The sequence below is a fragment of the Panulirus ornatus genome, chromosome 64 (genome assembly GCF_036320965.1).
Source record: "Panulirus ornatus isolate Po-2019 chromosome 64, ASM3632096v1, whole genome shotgun sequence".
Taxonomy (NCBI): Eukaryota; Metazoa; Arthropoda; class Malacostraca; order Decapoda; family Palinuridae; genus Panulirus; species Panulirus ornatus.
Window position 1 is genome coordinate 24,359,039 of NC_092287.1, and position 22,775 is coordinate 24,381,813.

General features: G+C 41.2%; 1 protein-coding gene across 1 annotated transcript in view; it reads right to left on the bottom strand.

Moving 5' to 3' along the window:
- The window catches only part of nuf (rab11 family-interacting protein nuf), a 555,321-nt gene that overhangs the window by 532,254 nt on the left and 292 nt on the right, over nucleotides 1-22,775 (bottom strand). The gene's annotated exons all lie outside the window — the stretch shown is intronic.

A 22,775-nucleotide genomic window follows, 5' to 3' on the forward strand; every position in this document is an offset into this window, starting at 1 on the left:
GAGGGGAGGGGAGGTGGGGAGGGAGGGGATAGATGATTTGAGGGGGGGGTGGGTGTTGGTGGGTGATGATGGTGTCCTTGGGGGATGGGAGATGGGTTGGAGGGGGGGGGGGTTAGGAGAGGAGTTGGGGGTTGGGGGGGTGTTCAGCGAGGTCGGAGTCCTAATTCACAGAAATAATTACCTTAAATTGCCCCTGATCAAAGGATAACCACTTTGGAAAATGACCCTATAAACTGATTACTCAGAGAACGCATTCCGCTACCTCTCGTGGGCCCAACTTGTAATGCCTTCACGGGAGATATATATATATATATATATATATATATATATATATATATATATATATATATATATATATATATATATATATATATATATATATATATGGCATTGTTCGGGATGGTTTTTGGAGGATATGCAAAGACGAGAGAGAGAGAGAGAGAGAGAGAGAGAGAGAGAGAGAGAGAGAGAGAGAGGAGTACGACAAAGGCTGGCTGTTTGAGGAGGAGGGGGGGGAGGGTGGGTGGGTGGGTTGGGGGGAAACCTGGTTGATTGATCGCGAGTCCTGGGTTGGTTGGCTGGCTGGGGTGGTGGTGGGTAGGTTGGGTTCGTCCGCCGCTCAAGAGATGGCGCGGACCGCGTGATTCCCCGGCCGGGCAACAGATGGCGCGCGCCATTCGTATACAACACTTGCCCCAGCAACTGGAAGGCGCGCGTGTGCTCCCTGCTCACTCCCCGATCCCCTGGATTGGTGGTCCCCGATGGGGAATTTTCGCTGGAATTGGGGTTATATTCCAGTCTTCTAGGGTCTACCACAACACCACCAATACACGACCACTGTGCCAGTCTAGTGTGCAGTGATGGAAAGCTGGCGAGTTGCCTGTTTGTTGTGTTTCGTCAGAATGACGAGACGAGGGAAGAAGAAACAGATCTGGAGAAATGAGATAAAGGAGAGAGAGAGAGAGAGAGAGAGAGAGAGAGAGAGAGAGAGAGAGAGAGAGAGAGAGAGAGAGAGAGACTGCACAATCTACCAATTCCAATGATGACATACTCACTATTCCCCTGGTCAGAGAAAACACAGTACACAGATTCTGTTTGACAAGATGTCTTATTTATCTTCATATATATATATATATATATATATATATATATATATATATATATACACATCACTATCTCATTCTGTTGCTCTTGCTCTTTCTATCTCCCACTCTCTGTCTTCGTTTTCTCATACCGTCTCACAATATTGTCTATAACTCATATTTCCTCTTCACAGTTTTCTTGCACTTCAATTCGGTAGCTTTTACTCTCTCTCTCTCTCTCTCTCTCTCTCTCTCTCTCTCTCTCTCTCTCTCTCTCTCAGATTAAGTCTCAACACTAGCACTAATTCCAGAGAACAAATAGGATCAGAACCCTTATGTTAAACGAAGCAAACCTAAGTCCCTTACAAGTTAAACAAACTTTTAAACTCCAGAAATCCTGTTCTAATGACGAACAACTCTCAAACTTTTAAAAGAATTAGACTAAAATACAAGAGGCTTAAAAGTGAACTTTACAGGTTAAAAGTGGGGGTTACAGCAGATTTCGAACTTTGAGTTTAAAATACTGAATTTAAGTGTGGTGATATTAAGACAAAAAACAATAATTCTATGAAATAAACTTCATAATTCTGTAAGTAAATCATTTCTCCGATATGGATAAAAAATAAACATTCTAAACTACTCGATCTAGTTATTAGATTATTTATAAATGCATGAAATACAATTTACTTTTGCGTTTGTATATCTTAATGAAAAAATATATTCAAGATGCATCGTATGGACAAGAGGAAGAACAATTAAGAGGCGAGAATTATTTACAATACAACCTTTAATTACACAAGACTGTACAGTATTTCATCAATCGCATCTCTCGTTAAGCTATACCATACCTTATAAGATCGAATTTCATTAAGATCTATCTTCAAGATTCGATCAAAGGATAATTAACTTACTAAGACATTTGCGAGATAATCAACTTCTTCATTTATTTTGTTCTATGTTATCGATCATTCCTGTACTGTGTGTCATTGTGTTACAGATGCTATGGTGGCCATTCTTCTGTATTCTCTGTCTCATCTACACAACGTATACACGTACTGTATTACAGTATCAACGCACTGAGTGTGTGAGACATTGGAGGAGATTCCTAAGACCCTTAGAGCCTAAGTGGTGTATAGTGTATGCCTCTGTGGGTGTATAATGTATGCTTCTGTATGTCTTACATTCTCACAAATGATCCTTCTTGTGTTCCTTTCGTGTGTGTGTTTGTATGATTACTTATCTATAATTACTTATTTTTACTGTATTCTTGAACATTACGTACTTTCATACAGATTCGTGCACTTCTGTACGATGTCCACATTTGCTGATTTCCTCATTCAGTCTATCACATTCACCCATCATTCATATTACTGTAGAAATACTAATGTGCATCTCCCTCAACCTTGCTTAATTTCACATTGTGTGTGTGTGTGTGTGTGTGTGTGTGTGTGTGTGTGTGTGTGTGTGTGTTTAATGAAAACGTATGTATTATGTATACTTTAAGCATGGGGCTTGAGCGCCAGTGCGTGTATAGCAAGGTTTAAAACGTAAAGCCCTTCTGTGTATATACTTTCCATAATTTTTTAATGTTTTAGCAAAACACATGTACATGTGTACGTACGCTGACAGAAACACCCCAAAAGACCCACATTATGTGTAACCAAACTTGAGAACTTAAACAATTAAAATGTACTATTAAAATGAGATTCAGCGAGGCACTGTGACAAGGATATAACCAAACTTGAGAACTTAAACAAGTAAAATGTACTGTTAAAATGAGATTGAGCGAGGCTCTGTAAGAAGGATATGAAGCATGTGGTGCAAGTATAAAATGGGCCTGGGAGATAAATGAAATTCCTGAGGATTTATAAACAAGGAAGCTTTATATCTTAATTGATCTATCTACACCCGATTCTCCATCCCGCCACAGCGAGGTAGCGTCGGGAACAGACAAACGGGCCTTCGAAGAAAAAAATCCTCGCTTGGCTCCTTCTGTTCTCCACTTTTAAAAGAAGTGATAATACAGAAGAAAGATTACCAGCGCTTGCCCAACACCTTATAGTCGCCCTCTACGACACGTGGGGGCTATTCATGGGCAGTATCCTATCTCCCTCTGTCCTTAGGGAAAGTATACATGCATGGTTACAACCTATGTTATATTATAATTATCATCATACAATCCCAGGAAATCTTTCAAATTGGGCTCCTGCAGCTTCAAGGCTGCGCTACAATCAGTAGCAGGGGAATGATGGACTCCTATGGAATGAGCAGTTCCTTGGCGGCAATGTACTCGCCCCTTTTCGTAAACTGGCACAACAAACCCTCGCCAAAAGTGACTTTTCACACGGACGCGGAGTCTGGTGACCTTACATAACAAATGAATAGAAAATAATATGGAATAAACTGTGAATAGTAATGATAAAATCTGTTCAGTTCCCTCTTCCTACCACTGCTATAGAATACTCCTTTATGGTATAGCTCGGGTTTGCTATCTCCCGTTCTGTTGGGAATATTGTGGTCCACATTAAGGAGTCCGGGAAATGAGGCGATAACATATCAAGTTAAAAACAAAAAGATGTTTGTTAAATTACGAAATTCTAAAGAAAACAATTTCTTAAACCTTTCTTTTGTCTACTCCTAAAATATGAATTTTAAATCGAAAATAAGGTAATATGTTTCACATTAGTTTTAATTTAAATTTTCAAAAACTAAGTTTATTTCAAACTGTAATCTTGTCTTGATAAATCCCTTTCCAAAAATAAAATAATGAATAATTTGACCTATGATAAATCTAATTAAACCGATTCTTCCAAATATATATATATATATATATATATATATATATATATATATATATATATATAGTTCTAAAAACATATAAAACATCAAGCAAGAAGAATATATCATACGATACATGGAAAATAAAGCAGTGACTAAGAATGAATATAACCAAAAAAAAATAATTCTAAGAATGAATATAAAAAGAAATAATTCTAAGAATAAATATAACAAAAAAGAAATAATTCTAAGAATGAATATGAAAAAATAATCCAACTTCGAATATAAAATGAAGGAAATACCATCTTTCCACTGTGATTACAAAATCTACACCAAGCACCATCCTCGGATTCATTTACCTTCACCACTAGTGTTTACTTTCCCACAGATATTTACAGGTGTAAACTGGGCTAACATAAACATGTATCTTCCCCCACATACATACATACACAAACGCCTTCTACTGTATGATGGACACAAACATTGCAAGCGGCCTGACGAAGGTCATATTATTCTCTGTACGTCACCTTACAAGCACTTCCTCTCTCTCTCTCTCTCTCTCTCTCTCTCTCTCTCTCTCTCTCTCTCTCTCTCTCTCTCTCCATACCATTCCTAGGAACTTAAGTGCGTCATTTCTTCTTATGACATTCGTGGTGAAGTTATTATCGTCTTAATTTTTCTTAGCGTTATCAAACTTCTCCCCACACTGAATCCAGAGGAGGGAAACATAGATTTATCCATCTCCCGATAAATTACTTTAGAAATTGCTCAACATAACGAAATTATCATCAAACGCTATTTTTTCTCAAGTGTATATTGGGCGTACAGTTTCGTTAAAGAACTTTCCAGTTCAAAGGAGTCGACATTTCCCTGTTACTGGAAGTAGCGCAGCCTTGGGCTACAAGAGCACCTTGAAAATCACATACTCACACACACTTTATATATATATATATATATATATATATAATATATATATATATATATATATATATATATATATATATATATCTTTCTTTTTCTTTCTTTCTTTCATACTATTCGCCACTTCCTGCGTTAGCGAGGTAGCGTTAAGAACAGAGGACTAGGCCTTTGAGGGAATATCCTCAACTGGCCCCCTTCTGTGTTCCTTCTTTTGGAGAAACAAAAAATGAGGGGAGGATTTCCAGCCCCCCGCTCCCTCCCCTTTTAGTCGCCTTCTACGACACGCAGGAAATACATGGGAAGTATTCTTTCTCCCCTATATATATATATATATATATATATATATATATATATATATATATATATATATATATATATATATATATGCAGCGCATTCGATATCATACATTTTTCTAATTATATTTGCAAGTTACAATTTCAGGTTTAATGATCTCTCATCAACGAACAGCTATCAAACTTAACAAGACATTTACGTATGATATTATTCCCAACCTCACCTTAAGACATCGCAAAGCAGTTTCTATTCACTTGTATTTCAGGGGATGTTACAATAATCTGTGCCTTTTACTATCCTCTACTGCTTTACATGAAGCGATTCTATATCTCTATAATTCTGTCTTTACTTTAACTACCCTATAACCCTCAAATCTCGCTCTGTATCTTCCTATCTTAACTTAGCTGCCTGATTATCTTCAAATTCCTGCGTGTATCATCCCAACTATACGTACGGTAAAGCGTTCCCCCAGTATCTTCATATCTTGTTCTGCATCTTTGTATCTTACCTTCGCTATCCCTCATTAACTTCAAATCCCACCCTTTATCATCTTATCTTTCCTCTGCTGCCCCATTATCTTCAATTTCGTTAACCACTTGCCAGTATCTTTTCTCCTATACCATAAGCAGGTCTCATCTTTCTGTCTCTACCAACCAGCTCCTGTTAAAGGTATCGTATAATAAGCTTTAGCAAAAGTTTTGCTTTTACCAAACAGTAGATAAGGACCAATATCCTTAGATCCTCCTGAACAGACCTTAAGATGCGTCTACAGATTAACTCTAGTGTCCGAAACTATAAAATAACATTCCTTCATATTCATTTTTACTTTGACAGATGTTCGACCTACATATCATAGACACATGTACACACACACACACACACACACACATATATATATATATATATATATATATATATATATATATATATATATATATATATATATATATATATATATATATATATTTATGGGTAAGCCAGTTTAATTTATACGCTATGAACATCAACTGAACTATAAGAGAACACAATCAAATTAGATTATGAATCCGGATTTGTGATAGACAATGAGGAACAGCTACACACACACACACACACATGCAATCTCTCTCTCCCCCTGCCAACTGAAGGCATCCAAACATACTGTTTACCTCTCGACTCCAACCTTACGCCGCGTCGAGATAATTCCACCAATGCTTATCTCCCTAACTCCACCAACACGCTTTGGGGAGAGGAGGTTGAGGAGGAGGAGGAGGAGGGAGGGAGGGAGGGTCTGTCTGTCTCCCTCTCCCTGAAGGAAACCACGACCCGGCCGTCAAGGGGAGATGGCTAGCGTCACTACGGAGATAAACACAGTTGCTAATCATCTATTCAGGTAATTACAATGATCCATCACGAGTGAGGGGGTACGTCTGGAAGTGTGTGGTGTAGGGCGAGCCCCACTCACCCACCCACCCTCGCCAACATCATCACCCCAACCCAGAAAAAAAAAAAAAAGAGGTTTTTTTCCCTCGCCGTGTACAAACAAGAGCGTGATCCAAGACGGCTAAACAAGGTTAACACTGCTCAAGATTATATTAAAATAATAAGGAATTAAACACAGTCGTTATTATTACTTTTATGTCAAAATCTGGTTTAGACAAGACGGTGGTGGATAAGCGCAACGGTATTCTTGTGAAATAAATCATTTATACGTTTATCATCGACAGAGAATAGAAAACACACACACACACATGTATATATATATACATATATATATATATATATATATATATATATATATATATATATATATATATATATATATATAAGCATCTATGTATATATGTATGAGTGGATGGGCTCATTCTTCGTCTGTTTCCTGCCGCTACATCACAGACGCGGGAAACAGCGATTATGTATAACATATACATACAAATATAAAAAGTAAGCAGAGTTCGACGTCTTGTTTCCTAACCTATGCTTAAAGTTTGGTCTCAACCACAAGTGAACACGTTGAGCGTCATGTTAACCCGGTCTTGCTTGAATAATAATAATAATAATAATAATAATAATAATAATAATAATAATAATAATAATATCAATAATAAAATCCCTTTTTACGAGTCCAACCACACAACCACCATACCCCGCCCCCACATCATACACCCACACACACACGCCCCCGACCCTCTCCCTTCCTCACATTGGATTATATTTACGATATCTAATCATAAATTCGCACGAGAGGATTAAAGTTTAAATCTCTCTCTCTCTCTCTCTCTCTCTCTCTCTCTCTCTCTCTCTCTCTCTCTCTCTCTCTCCCCGGCGTCATTAAGCCAATCTTATCCTAGAGATAGATATGAAAGAGAGAGAGAGGGAGTTAGAGAGAAAGAGAGAGAGAGAGAGAGAGAGAGAGAGAGAGAGAGAGAGAGAGAGAGAGAGAGAGAGAGAGAGCACGAGCACACACACACACACACACACGCACACATTCCACTAACCACATGACCGCCGCCGCTACTGAACTGGCCGCGTGGTTGTGACGTGGGGGGGGGGGGGGGGCGCTCACACACAGGCAGGAGGGAGGGGGTGGGGGGTAGGGGCGCCAGTGATGGGGATAATGTCAAGAAGATTTAAAACAATCAGATTGCGGGTCTTCCGTCACGATCGCGCGGGGGAAAAAGTAGAAGAGCGTGTGCTGGGGGTAGACCCGGGGGTCGGTTATTATACAGAGACGGTGATTCTCCTGACGCTCGCCACCTTAGGCAAAGAAAACGGAGGTGGGGGTGGTGGTGGAGGGGGGTGGGGTTGGTTGGTAGGGACTTTCGGTTCTTTCATTAACTGGCTTTTTGGTTAGGTTATCAAGAGGGAACATTTTTTTTTTTTTTTTTTTTTGGACCGTGTCTCGGTAATAATGTCGGTCACGACCTTATTAAAACTACGATTGTACGTTTTTTTTTCTTTTTGTGACGGGTCTGTAACACAGGAGTAGGGAGTGGGTTTAGGGATGTTCATTGGTGGTGATGTTTTAGGGATGTTCCAAGGTGGTGGTGTTGGGATGTTCCAAAGTGATGGTTTAGGGATATTCCAAGTTGATGTTTTAGGGATCTTCCATGGAGAATGTTTTAGGGATGTTCCAAGGTGATGTTTTAGGGATGTTCCAAGGTGATGTTTTAGGGATGTTCCAAGGTAATGTTTTAGGGATGTTCCAAGGTGATGTTTTAGGGATGTTCCAAGGTAATGTTTTAGGGATGTTCCAAGGTGGTGGTGTAGGGATGTCCCAAGTGATGGTTTAGGGATGTTCCAAGGTGGTTTTAGGGATGCTCCATGGAATGTTTTAGGGATGTTCCAAGGTGATGTTTTAGGGATGTTCCAATGTGATGTTTTAGAAATGATCCACGGTGACGTTTTAGGGATGTTTCCCTGATACACATACCCACCACATCAATCACTCAGTCTACTGATTATACTTCAGTAGACTGATAAGAGGGTTCGAACCCCTGTATCAGTTATAATTAGCAAACAGCGAGCTGAAGACCTAATTACCTCTTGCCTTTTTTTTTCTCTCTCTCTTCCTCAGTGTCTAAATGAAAGAGCCAGGGAAGGTATAAGATGGGCCTGGTTTTTATGGAAAAGATGGGGATGATCTCAGAGAGAGAGAGAGAGAGAGAGAGAGAGAGAGAGAGAGAGAGAGAGAGAGAGAGAAACTTATCATGACAGGGGAGTAACATACCCCCCCCCCCCTCCAGTCTTGTGTGTCATTAATGATCGCAAAATCGATTTAGATATCGCCAATATATCGCGAAACAAAAATATAACACCAATAACATCACAAAATTGCCTAAGATCGCTCAATACAACACAGACATCACTGAATATCGCAACATTCGATCGCAGAATATCGCAAGGGACACACAATTGAGATCGCTGAATATCGTCAATCAGATCACCTCATTTAACATCCTCGATCGCCAAGAAACATCAAAGATCGCCCCGGGCGAAGCTTGAAGTCCGCCAAACATCATCTACACATCGCTTACCTACACGTCACTACATAGTGCAAGACACAATACAAATATCGTAAAAAAAAAAATAAAAAATACAATACTGATGTAACTTATATATATTCATCAAAATACGATCTCTCCAAATATCGCCAGATGTCACCACCAACTCATCAATCGCCAAATAGCATCACCCACACATCTCATTCGCCAAATACCACCAACAAACCATCAAACCTACCTCGCCAAAAATAACTAAACAACGCGACCTAAATCAAAGCCGCGAAATACCGTCAAAAATCCGAACTCTTCTTTTTTTTCAACTCGCGAAATATTACGTCTACAGCACTGAGTCACCAAGTACCGCCAAAAATATCATCAATATCAAACACGCCAAAGTCTATCATCAGCAACATCTACGTCGCCAAATACCTTAAAAAGAGAGAATAAACGAATATTCATCTCAAAAACACCATCTCACTCCCACCGCACACGATCTAAGTCGCTAAACACCGCCAAAAACCCATGCTCCACTCGCCCAAAAACCCATGCTCCACTCGCCCAAAAAAGAAGAAAAAAAAAACCCCAGCCCACAGACCAACCCCACGATGCTGGGGTAATGAAGAAGTGCTGGCAACCCCGCCTGAAAGTTTGATTAATTAAAGCCTTGATCATTATTAAAATCTTCCCCCCGAATAGCAAGGCAGAGAACCGGGGGGGTGGGTGGGTGCGAAGGCCCTTATCCCTCATGCCACGATCCTGACGGACCTTGACCCGTATCATACAAGGAACTAAGGTCGTAAGCTGTTCAACTGGTGGGGTTGTGGGTTGTGGTGCGTCTGCCTACGGCGCGAGAGGGCAAGAGTTGAAGTTCAAGGAGCCTTCTGTTTGGGCTCTGAGGAAGAGCCTTTTGATGCGCTGATCATACGTGTGTGTGTGTGTGTGTGTGTGTGTGTGTCGTTCGACCTGGGGTAGCCTCAGGTCCAACGACCTATATATGGGGGGGGGGGGGGGGTAGAAACAGTCTATGTAAAACTATGGCGACACAAGGAGAGTATGAGACGTGAGCTTTTTTGGGGGGTTGATTCCCTTGTGTACAACGGTACGACCCTTGTGCACGACGGTACGACCCTTGTGTACGACGGTACGACCCTTCAGTATGGTAGCCTACTTTTATGGTCATATCATAGGCCGGGTCGTTATAAACCCAGGGGTCGTACCGTCTGTGTCTGTGGTCTGGTAAAGATGGGGATATTAGACTCATACCGAGACAACGAAAAATACACGAAGATACAAGAAGTAATATACAAAAAATATAGACAAAATGTGAACAAGAGAAAGAATGAACCTCAGTGTGTATGAGAGAATCTAGTTTAAAAATGAGATAGAATGATGCAAACGAATATAGAATATCAGGAATATAAACATGGTAAAATCTTACGAATTTTAGACGAAAATATAGTCAAAAGTATAAACTTAGAATAACTTTGTCGTAGAGGGAAATTACGACATTATAAGAGTGACGACAAACCAGAAACAATTAAAGATTAAAAGATAATCTAGGTAACAAATAAAGGATAGAATATACAAAGACAGAACAAGACCATATACGTGGGATACTAAAACTGTTCTAAAAAGAATTAAGTTTCTTTAGGCAAGATAAAAAGGAAAAAAGTTGCCTTTGTTTAGTATCTTCACCTCATGCGGAGCCATCAGTGCAAGCACATGATTCACCGGGTGTTAACTTCGTCATTGTAGAACGTAACTGAAGTTCAAAGCTGCTTCAAGGAGGAGAGGATCTTAAATACTTAAGGACAAAGACGTAACTTGTAAGTTCCTTACAGGTGCCACCTGCTTTACTATCCCTTTTCCATTATCGATATATTATCATGATCGCAGATAACCTCAGCACGGACCATCTCACCTGTTACCTACCCTTCCCATGTTCTAAAGGTATATGGCGATGTGACGGTACAAACAGGAGCAGGGCCGTTAACAATATAGTGGTATATACAACCTTAACATATTATGTTATATTTCCACAACATCCAGCATCATACAACCCATATTATGGTATATGGTGAAAGATTGTGGTATGTTGAAGACTAAACGATGTTCCTCTCGTAAATGTGGTGAGGTAGCCTCCAATTCAACAACCACTACATATATTCCTAGTGGTTTACGTAAACTCTACGGGCACTTAAATCATAGTTTCGATGTCGACAGCCAACGAGGCGTCCACGTCCCTCAGATGCATTCAGAACAGAACGTTAAAAATAACATCCGTAAGACACACACACACACACACACACACACACACACCCACACACACACACACACACGCACACACACAGAAAATCTACAAGTCATCAGAGTTTATTCTCATGCGCTGTGGTTATGCTCAAACATAGAAGCTAATGAGCGAGTAGAAGGACGGAAATTATAGTATGGAATCACCACAAGAATGACGGGGGGAACAGACACAGCGATTGGAGGAACAGAAACAGATGGCGTAAAAAAAAGAAAAAGAAAAAATATCAGGAATAAAAAAGACACTATTTGAGAAGTGTTATTACGCTCGTTGACATAAATGAGGAGCTGCTCTCTCAATATTCGGAGAGAGAGAGAGAGAGAGAGAGAGAGAGAGAGAGAGAGAGAGAGAGAGAGAGAGAGAGAGAGAGAGAAAGTAAACCCATTCATTAAAACCAGCTGACGCGAGTTAAACCAGTTTCGGCAATTGCCAGAGAAGCCTGACGGGTCTTTTTAGGCCAGTAACTACGAGTTAAGACGACGGATTTGGCAACAGTTAAATGAAATGAGGCTTGCTGAGGGCAGATGTTAGGAGACGTCTGCTTCATCACTTCTGACAACATTCAAAGAAGAATAGGTCAGTGTTCTGGCGAGTGAGAGGAGCTAAACCAAGCAGTCGGGGGGATCAAACCAGCATCGCTAATATGGAAGGAACACAGCATAGCTGGAGTTTGAGGGCATCGAACAATCTTTATCAGAAGCTGTTCAACTGAACTACATCTGGCAAACGTTAGCGGGGATATTAAACCATCTTTGGCGGTAACTACGGCGCGGTGTAAACCACCACAGTTAAGTGGGGGGGGGGGGGGAATCAAACCACCCATACGTACAGTTAGGGGGAAATAAACCATCCCTGGCGAGACCTGAGGGTATATAAACCAGCTGAGGCAAGATAAGGGGGCCATAAAACCAACTCTGGCATGTTAAGCAGGTAAACCCTTTCTGGTGATAACTAAAAAGGAGATAAACCAATCATAGCAACAGTAAGGGCAGCGTTAAACCAATGTAACAACACAGCTGCTGGGAATGAAACCAAGTGTGATGGCAGAGATCCAAACTTGACATCAACACGTAGTTCATTAAGGCAACCCCCCCCCCCCCGTCCCCCTTCGGCCCATCATCAATTTCTTCTCCACCATCAGCTGGTTCATGTTCAACTACACCACCTAAGTCTACTATTATCACCCTGTCTACCTCATAAGAAGTCCTGAAGGTCTAGATTGCGTCTTAATAAGAATCTAAAGTAAACCAATTTGAAACAACACGACACATGTTCCCTACACGTGTCATTCCTTACTACAACCTCGTCACCTTATGGACCACACATCTCTACAACTCTAGACCTGAGCCTTACCTGGATTGATAACACATACAAACCCCATAACGTATTTGAACGTGCACTCCACTGTACAGAATGTAAATACGACCGGCGCAAGAGCGAGATCCCACTGCAAATAGTATCGTACCTCTGACGTCTCAGTCTCTCTCTCTCTCTCTCTCTCTCTCTCTCTCTCCCTCTAGCAGTGGAGCAGTCATCAGTGTATCAATAAATATGAGACCAAGCTTGGCGTCCTGCTATAACAACTGGCGGGGCTATTCCTTTGCGCCTACTGTCTGCGGATCATCCAATCAGCATCAACAATTAAAAACGAGAATTTCGAGATCTCGACACGAGAAGAAAAATCTATCATCACTGTGTCCATTAGGTCGTCCAGTTCGTAGATATCGGACAGAACTTCCGTCTCTATTGTGGCGCGTTGCTTAGATCCCTCTAGGCGACGTCACATTATCAAGACAGGTTCAGCTTATAAGAGCAAGAGAGACGAATGCCACACCTGGAGATAAAGGTCATGACTCCTCGATCAGTAGTGATGATACTAAGCTCTATGACCGGGCGAGGTCTTATACACGTGTTGCTAGACACAGATGAAGGAGTAATAAGGAGAATCATGGTGGGATATACAAGGGGGTTGTGATTCTTCCCTACCCTCACTGGCAGGAGGTTCCAACCCCTGTTGATGTTGGCGAACCTAATCGGTTAATGGTTGTGGTACACACACACACACACACACACACACACACACACACACAGAAACATTGATATAAGCTCAGAAAAACAAGCACACATATACAGAAAAAAACACCACATATGCACACAAGTGATGGGGGGGGGGGATGCAAGAGCGTATAGAACCTTCTCTCCATACTCAACAAATAAGTAATTACAAACATGGAATCACACTGAAATATGTGTGTGTGTGTGTGTATACTGTACGTGTCTGTGTCATTACTGATAAACTCTTCATTAAACCAAGCCAAACCACAGTGAAACAAAAATACACCATAGAAAAACCAGAACAGGAGAACATCAGAGGTGGGGTTGGGTGGTTAAAATCTGAGAGTGTACTGCTTACAAGCAGCAAGTGGTGCTTGCCATTCCTGAAAACAGCAAAAATCACTTGGGGTCCGGAGTCTACACGGGCACACACGCACAGCTCACACGCTGTTACAGAATTTCAAATGAAAATATTTGGGGTAAGTTGGTGGTTAAGTGTGGAGGAAGAACGTGACCTGAGCCCAGCCAAGTATCTGGGAGAGATAATACTTTGGTAATGTCTCTAAATATGTATCTGGGAGAGATAATACTTTAGTTTTGTCTCTAAATATGTATCTGAGAGTCCATGAACTACTTCATGGCTGATTTCATTTGTTCAATACCATACGTTCAATAACCTATTCACAAGAATGTAGGGATTCAAAGGAAACTACAGAAATTGTCATTATACATACATAATGAGGAGAATCTGGCTAAATTAAGAAATATTTCCTATCAATAGTTATGATACTATACTGAATAAAAGTCAAAGGTGTGTTTAAAGTTCGTCCAATATTCATAAATTCCTGATCTGGCCAGAAATACAGACCTCAACTTTTTACTTAAATTTCTATAGTTCTTTCGATACTATAACGCTTTATGACACGGATGTAGATGTATCGTATATCAGTTATCTGCTGAGAGAGAGAGAGAGAGAGAGAGAGAGAGAGAGAGAGAGAGAGAGAGAGAGAGAGAGAGAGAGAGAGAGAGCTAAACATAGAAAAATACAGAGACACCTGCAACTCTATATGTTTCCCTACACCCATTTCCACCTCTCCAATCCCCAACACCCTCCCTAATCAATGTCCCCACAACCCCTCCCCAGCTGCACCAATCACACCCCTTCTCTCAGTCCCCTATAACCCCCCTTGCACCAATCTCCAACACCCCCGAATCAACCCCCTATAAACCCCTCCCTACACCAATCTCCGCCCACCCCTCTCTCAACCCCCTGACCAATCTCCCACACACACACACACACCACCCTCTATCAATCACCCACCACATCCACCCCTCCAACCCCCACGAATCACGAACTCCCCCCACCCCCATGAGGTACCCCCGACTGCCCACAGAGACACCCCCTGAGTTAAGTGGTTTCACCTTCGCCCACTGCAGATAATGCGCAGATCGATGGGCGAGGCTGCCCCCCTCACAATGCCAGAAGTGAATAACCACAGCGTACCGTGTTGACACACTGATTATATCCTTGTTAGGCTAGACGCTTCCCATTACCGCGTGCAGGGCAGCGCGCGTGCGGGTCATCACGACACGTCATGCACGCGCATCCTGCATGTCTCACACACACACACACACCCTGCCCCCTCAACCATCCACCACAACCCCGGAGTCGTCAGTCACACAGGTTAAACATGCAATGGTGTTGACATCTGTCGTCACATACTACAATACTATGCAAGGGGAAGGTTTTGCCCATATATATATATATATATATATATATATATATATATATATATATATATATATATATATATATATATACCAACCATGGAAAACAGTTCGCATCATATATACTATACATCATACAACATATATGCTATATATTATGCAACATATATACTATGTATATCATACATCATATATATACTATATGTCTCAACTCCGTCTAGTTAAGGTTATACATGAGTATTAACGGGTTATAGTGAATTACATAAGCAGGACCTGATGGTCTATGACGAGGTTATCTGCTCGAGGGATAGTAAATGCTATTCTCCACTCCTAATCTATATAGATGGAGATGAGATAGTAAAGCAGAAGGTTCCTTCCCAACCACTACTTTCCCTTCCGGTTATACAGATGGAGGAAGCAGAAGGCTCCTCCAGCAACTCCCTCACGTTGTACATAGATGGAGACAGGATGGTGAAGCTGATGCTACTATTATTACTACAGTACAAAATTGCATTTATTCAATCCGTCATTCTCGGGGGGTTGCCACGCGTACCAAGCAAGACAAACAAGTTCGTCTGTCACTCATGCTTGCGACACTGCTGCATTCTACCTATGTGGTTTGCCTCCCCCCCCCCCCCCCCCTATGGTTGAGTCTGAAAGCGACGGTTGAGGAAAATTGCTGGGGGGGGGGGGGGGGGGGAGGGTTGACAGATAGATCCATCTATCTACCGGGCCCTCGCCATCACGGCAACTAACACGCTGCTCATTCAACCAACAACGTATGTATCCTTTTCACCCACATCGACCCAGATGCAAATTCGAAGGCTAAAATAACCGCTAACGGAAAAAATCGGAACGGTGTGGCTAAAATTATATATATTTCACGCGATAATTCACCAGAGAGCGTGAAGTACATAAGACACTTTATCATACGAGTGGACCGAACTGGTGAATTACAATGGACAGACCCAGACGATATGAAAATACCCGCAGCACACAAGTCGCACCCTTATGAAACAAATGTACATTTTTATATTTCCTTCAATATATATATATATATATATATATATATATATATATATATATATATATATATATATATATATATATATATATATATATATTGTTAACTGTATCACTGGTATGATATAACAATGTTAATATTAGTGGAAATGGTTTCCCAAGATCTTGGTAATAGTCAATCTAACTGTACATACTGAAATATACAGATAATGTAGATACATAAACATATGTATGATATACATATACAATATATGACGTGAAGGATATGTTTCGCAGGAACGTATTCTAAGACATCCCACAAACACGAGCCAGAGAGAAAGCTTTGTCAACACAGCATAACTCCAAGACACATTTCATCAATTCCAGTCTGTCTGTTATCAAGTTTCCATCCATTAGCAAGAATTTCCCTCATTACTGGCCTGAAGGGGCATTTTGTACCTGGCGTCTGTGCGAGTTAGAGAGAGGATTCGAAGTGGCTGAAAGGTAAGAGGGAGAGGAGAGGGTTGAAGTGAGAGGTGAAACGGGAGAGGAGAAGGGTGAAGCGAGAGATGAAGAAGAGTGTTTGGACTGATGAAGTGAGAGTTGCATGGAGAATGGAAGGTAAAGCAGAGGTTATAAGATTCGTGGGTAAGAGAGAGAGAGAGAGAGAGAGAGAGAGAGAGAGAGAGAGAGAGAGAGAGAGAGAGAGAGAGAGAGACTGTAAACAAACAAACCCTTGTATCCAGAACAAAAAAAAGAGCCTCCAGTGTAGAGAGGTTAAGTATGTGGTGTGCGGCGCATCAATAAAGTCAAGGGTGCATGCCATTATGGTCGATAAACCACAGCTTGAGTGACGCAAAGTAAGCATTACAACCGGGTAATGGTATTCTCCTCCCGCATGGACGCGCAGGATGACATCGACGCACCGCTGCCCATAACCAGGGATCGAGTCTCCTCTCGCAATGATAATAAACTTTTTGTTTTAATCTAAAGCATTTCTAATCCTCTGAACACGGCGGTACGACCCTTGAGACGACGGTACGACCCTTGAACACGGCGGTACAACCCTTGAACACGGCGGTACGACCCTTGAACACGTCGGTACGACCCTTGAACACGTCGGTACGACCCTTGAACACGGCGGTACAACCCTTGAACACGGCGGTACGACCCTCGAACACGGCGGTACGACCCTCGAACACGATGGTACGATCCTCGAACACGACGGTACAACCCTTGAACACGTCGGTACGACCCTTGAACACGTCGGTACGACCCTCGAACACGATGGTACGATCCTCGAACACGACGGTACGATCCTTAGGCATTCTCACGTGACCTTCGACCTGACTACCGGTGTGGGTGAGGTGAGGTGTGTGTGTGTGTGTGGGGGGGGGGGGGGTTCAGTCACAGGCGTCACACCGCCATACCCAGCAGCTGCTCTGTCGTGCTCAAGGTCCACGTCACACATTAACCCACCTCTGTCACATAATCGAGTCGTACATCGCGGGAGAAGGGGGAGGGGGGGGGGGGTGTTGTTACAATTGTGTGCTCCACCTCGTCACTGTAATGTGAACATCTATGAACTACACCAACAGATGGTAAGCAGAGGGGAAAAAACATCATCTATACTAATTTTCTTTTTTTTTTTGGGGGGGGGGGGATGAAATTGGTCGTCCAGCTCAGTCCTCCTTAGCGCGCGTTACCACCACTGAATCTCTGTGTTACCTTCACTGATAAACTGATAACGTATCATTTAACGGACTGAAATACATCCAACGGAACAGAATCTACCGCGAAAGAATCACTTCTTCAGCCATATAACCACAAGCTACATATTACTTCAAAACTCTTCATAATATTACACATAATAAAATGAAACACAATCTGAACTCAGAATAAAGAGAGAGATTACCGGAGAATCTTCGTCAGTTTGGTCTGCTCAGTGACTAAGACGTGTTTAAAGCAGCAATTTCACTTTTAACCTGTGATAGCAGGTTCCAAGACTTATAAAATATTGTTATTAGTCACTAGGCAAAAAGATGATGTACAGAGGAGTCTGACCTAATCTCTCCCACATGGTCTAAATCTTTAAAATAATACATCGAGTGTATATACAAGTATTTACTCAATCACGCACAATACTGTGATCTTTTGCATTATATATATATATATATATATATATATATATATATATATATATATATATATATATATATATATATATATATGGTAAGAGACAAGACAAGAAACCATTTAAGATAAACTTTATTTTTCGTAAATTCTAAAAGTCTCACCTCAAAGACGTTCGTGGGGTTCGGTCCCCGGTCCCCCTGTAACTCTCCACCTCAGGACCTCTGCCATCATCCGCGCCAACCGCCCTGAATGCGGGTTGTCCGCCAGCAATTTTGTGACGTAACTGCCAATCAGCCATTGTTGCAAAGGGGGGGGAGGGAGGGAGGGGGCGAGGGCGGCAACGGACATAGAAAACTGTCAAACGGATTTGTCATTTCTAGGCAAACAATGTAAATGTTGATGGTAAGTGATGTGTTCGTGCAAAGGCGATTATATTTACCCGGGGATTGTCGCTACCTGGGGGTTGGTTGCTGGGCCTCGCCGGGGGAGAGGGAAGAGGAGGAGGAGGGGGGGGGGGGTACTAGTGCCGGGGGTCGGGGTGTGGTTGCTGGCCTGTACACCAGAGGGATGGTGGGGGGGGGGGGGGGGAGGTTGTTTACTGGCAGATACCAGGGGTAATTAATAGCCCACAGGAGTGGTTGGTTACTCTGTCAGGTCAATGGTGTGTCCTGGTACTTTTGGCCTCCTGGGATTTCACTGGGATGAGGGAGGTCAACTGGGGGAGTAAGGAGGATGTGCAGGTGAGCTGACTGGATGAAGATGTAAGCCTCCGGAATAAGACATAATCAAGGGAGAACTGACCCTGACCCTCGGTGCACTGTGGCCAACCGGCTCATACTTCCACCCTTCGCAAGAGTTGGTAACACTTAGTTCAATCTTCACTTGCTTAAAAAAAAATAATTCCTGGAATCATATATATATATATATATATATATATATATATATATATATATATATATATATATATATATATATATATATCAGCTGGCTTAGGATGGAGCCTGTGTAGGTAAATATATACAAAGCTAAGAGACGAGGCAACACGAATGTCAAATTCTCAAATTCTCTCTCTGTAACACACAAAATAGTAATCCAACATACATTCCCTAGACCCAACCACCATCTCACGCTGGTCAGTTGGCTGGAACGCAAACACAGAGACTCGTCTGTGCTATTAAGACAACAGACTAACACATTACCATCTGTTACAAAGCTAACTGAGTAGATTTCACTTTTTTGCTGTTTTTTTTGTGATTAAATACAATTACTCGTTTGTGATGGCTAGTTTCTATGGCAAACACCTTGAAAGCGACGGAACGACCCATGAAGACGACGGTACGATCCCTTGAGCACGACGGTACGACCCTTGATCACGACGGTACGACCCCCTGAGCACGACGATACGACTCTTAACCACGACGGTACGACCCCTTGAGCACGACGGTACCAGCTTTGAACTTACGGTACGGGTCATATCCAAGGGTCGTACCGACGCGCTCAACGACCATACCTTTGTGTTCAAGACATTAACAAACTCCTGATTATACTCCAGTATACCAAAATTTAATCCTCTGCAGCAACGATAATTACAACGAAAATATTTCCATTAAAAACCTTAAACCAGCATCATATTTGTGAGACAAAACAACAAATTAGCATACATCTCAAATATACGTAAAGACTTAAGAGATTGCTAAATGCATTTTACTCAGTCGATCGAAAACCCTCATCACTTAACAATCGTCACATAAGACACACAAAAAAAAGATTGCTTTACGGGGACTTAATAGTTTTATAGAAGTGGTACTGATGAACTGAACCCGATTCAAAAACATTCCGAGAAACAGTGTGTTGAATGTCACATCGCAATATCTAAACAATCGTTTTTCTTTTCTTTGACAAAAAACCTTACACATATATTTTTCAGGTCCAGTGCTACATAAACTCTGCTATGACAATCACAGATTCTACAGCATAAAGTAAATATCCTTAACAGCTGCTTATCTCGTAACAAACTGCAAATTGCCAATACCACAAGCTAGACCCCCACTCTCTGCAACACACTACAGAGAAACCATCCCGTGTACGAGCAAACTATTCGCTACCCCAACCTGTTTTAACACACTCTTAGATGTTCCTAGTATATAACAGATGGACCAATTAGATCTAGGTGATCCTCTATGTATTTTGAACTATCACGGTCATTGTGACTAATACGATGAGTGGCAATTACGTTGTTAAGAGGGTATTACGTTATCATCACAGTATTTCAGCATTTCTGCTGGGAAAGACAGTGGTAATATATGAGAGAGAGAGAGAGAGAGAGAGAGAGAGAGAGAGAGAGAGAGAGAGAGAGAGAGAGAGAGAGAGGAAAATAAGGATGTCTAAGAAACGACAATTACATACTACACTTGTCTTAAACATGTAAATCATACTTACCCAATAACATGACAATGAAATGCTTTAACATACATACAGTATATGACTGTGTTTAGTTCATACATTAATATCACTTACCTGCGGTACATAAATCACAGCAAAATTATCAATAATAAATAAAGGAAAATATCAACCACAGACATCCAGGCCTGTGATAAAATCATCACAATTGATGGTTGGTCGTTTGAGAGCCTTGTTCTTCCTTGTTCTGTGTTCTATGCACAGTTAAATAACATATCCACCGAAGCCAAAACCTAGCTGATAACTAAGCAATGCAAACTGAAGGTCCACACTAAACTGTTTACTATGTAGACCAAAGCAAAGTTGTTTCTCTGTAAACTGTTTCCTTAGAACAACAGCCAGACCCTTAACTACCACTTAGGTTTACTTTGTGCTGACCACAAATCAAAATCAATGTAAACTATTGAGTGTAAACCAACAAACAGAAGCTAACTCGCGATTCAGTTGACTTTACTTTGTGAAATAACACCTAGTCGTTACCATAATCAGCTCTTAACTTTTAGACTTAAAAAAGGTAAACTATTAGTTTAGTAAACTGTTTACTATGTGGACCATCAAGCAATGTAAAGCCTAGCACCATCACTTGAGTGTTTATAAGTACACTTAAGAGGCAAATCTTAGTAGCCAACTATGAATGGTTTACTTAAGTAAACCACAACTATAGCCTTATTGCTATGTAAACTGTTTACTGAAAGTAAACCCTAACTATAGCCTTATTGCTATGTAAACTGTTTACTGAAAGTAAACCCTAACTATAGCCTTATTGCTATGTAAACTGTTTACTGAAAGTAAACCCTAACTATAGCCTTATTGCTATGTAAACTGTTTACTGAAAGTAAACCCTAACTATAGCCTTATTGCTATGTACTGTTTACTGATCATTGATGTACCGAACACTTAAGCATAATTTTTGAAATGCAGTATGAACTGCAAATAGACTACGCTAAAATATGGCTATTAGGCTGAAACATAGATAGATAACTAGGCTAAAATATAGCTGTATTAGGATAGAATATAGCAATTACACTGAAATAAGAAATTAGACTAAGATATAGCTATATTAGGCTAAAATATAGCAATCAAGCTAAAATATGGCTAAATCGGTTAGAATATAGCTATCCTACGGTAAAATATACCTTACTTGGCCATAGCTATCTTAATCTAAAGTTACTGTAGATAAAACATCAAAAACCTAGGTTAGTTACTACCTGTAAAGTGTTAAAAAAAAAAAAATAATATGAACCATTTAGGAAAGGTCTTCGAAACCCCGGTATCGGTACCCGATTCCCTCCGGTTCCCGGAACCAGCAGAAGAACGAGGCTTCAGAAGGACCGGTTCCCGGAACCAGCAGAAGAACGAGGCTTCAGAAGGAGCTTGCGACGCGCAGGTTAAGGTGGTTAGGCTGGGTGTCCTATGTTAGGTTACGTTACGTTACGTTACTTATTTAGGGCTTTGCGTAGTTACCTTAGGTTACGTTAAGTTACGTTACTTAGGTACGGCCTTACGTAGTTACCTTGGGTTATGTTGTTACTTAGGGAGGGTCTTGCGTTACGTTACGTTACTTAGGTAGGGCCTTGCGTAGTTACTTTAGGTTACGTTACGTTACTTAAGTAGGGTCTTGCGTAATCACTTTAGGTTACGTTACGTTACTTAGGTAGGGTCTTGCGTTACGTTACGTTACGTTACTTAGGTAGGGTCTTGCGTTACGTTACGTTACTTAGGTAGGGCCTTGCGTAGTTACCTTAGGTTACGTTACGTTACGTTACGTTACTTAGGTAGGGTCTTGCGTTACGTTACGTTACTTACACAGTGTCTTGCGTCAGGGCCTGTGGTGGATTCATATGACGGTTAGGTCCCAAGGGCTTAAGACGTAACCCAGGTCTTGTAACAATACCGGTTCCGGAGAAATGGGAAACCGGTACCGGTTTCATAGGCACTCAAAGTTGTCACAACCATATAAATTCATAACAATCTATCCATCACAACCGGTTTAATAACAATACATACTACCACAGGCAAATATTATT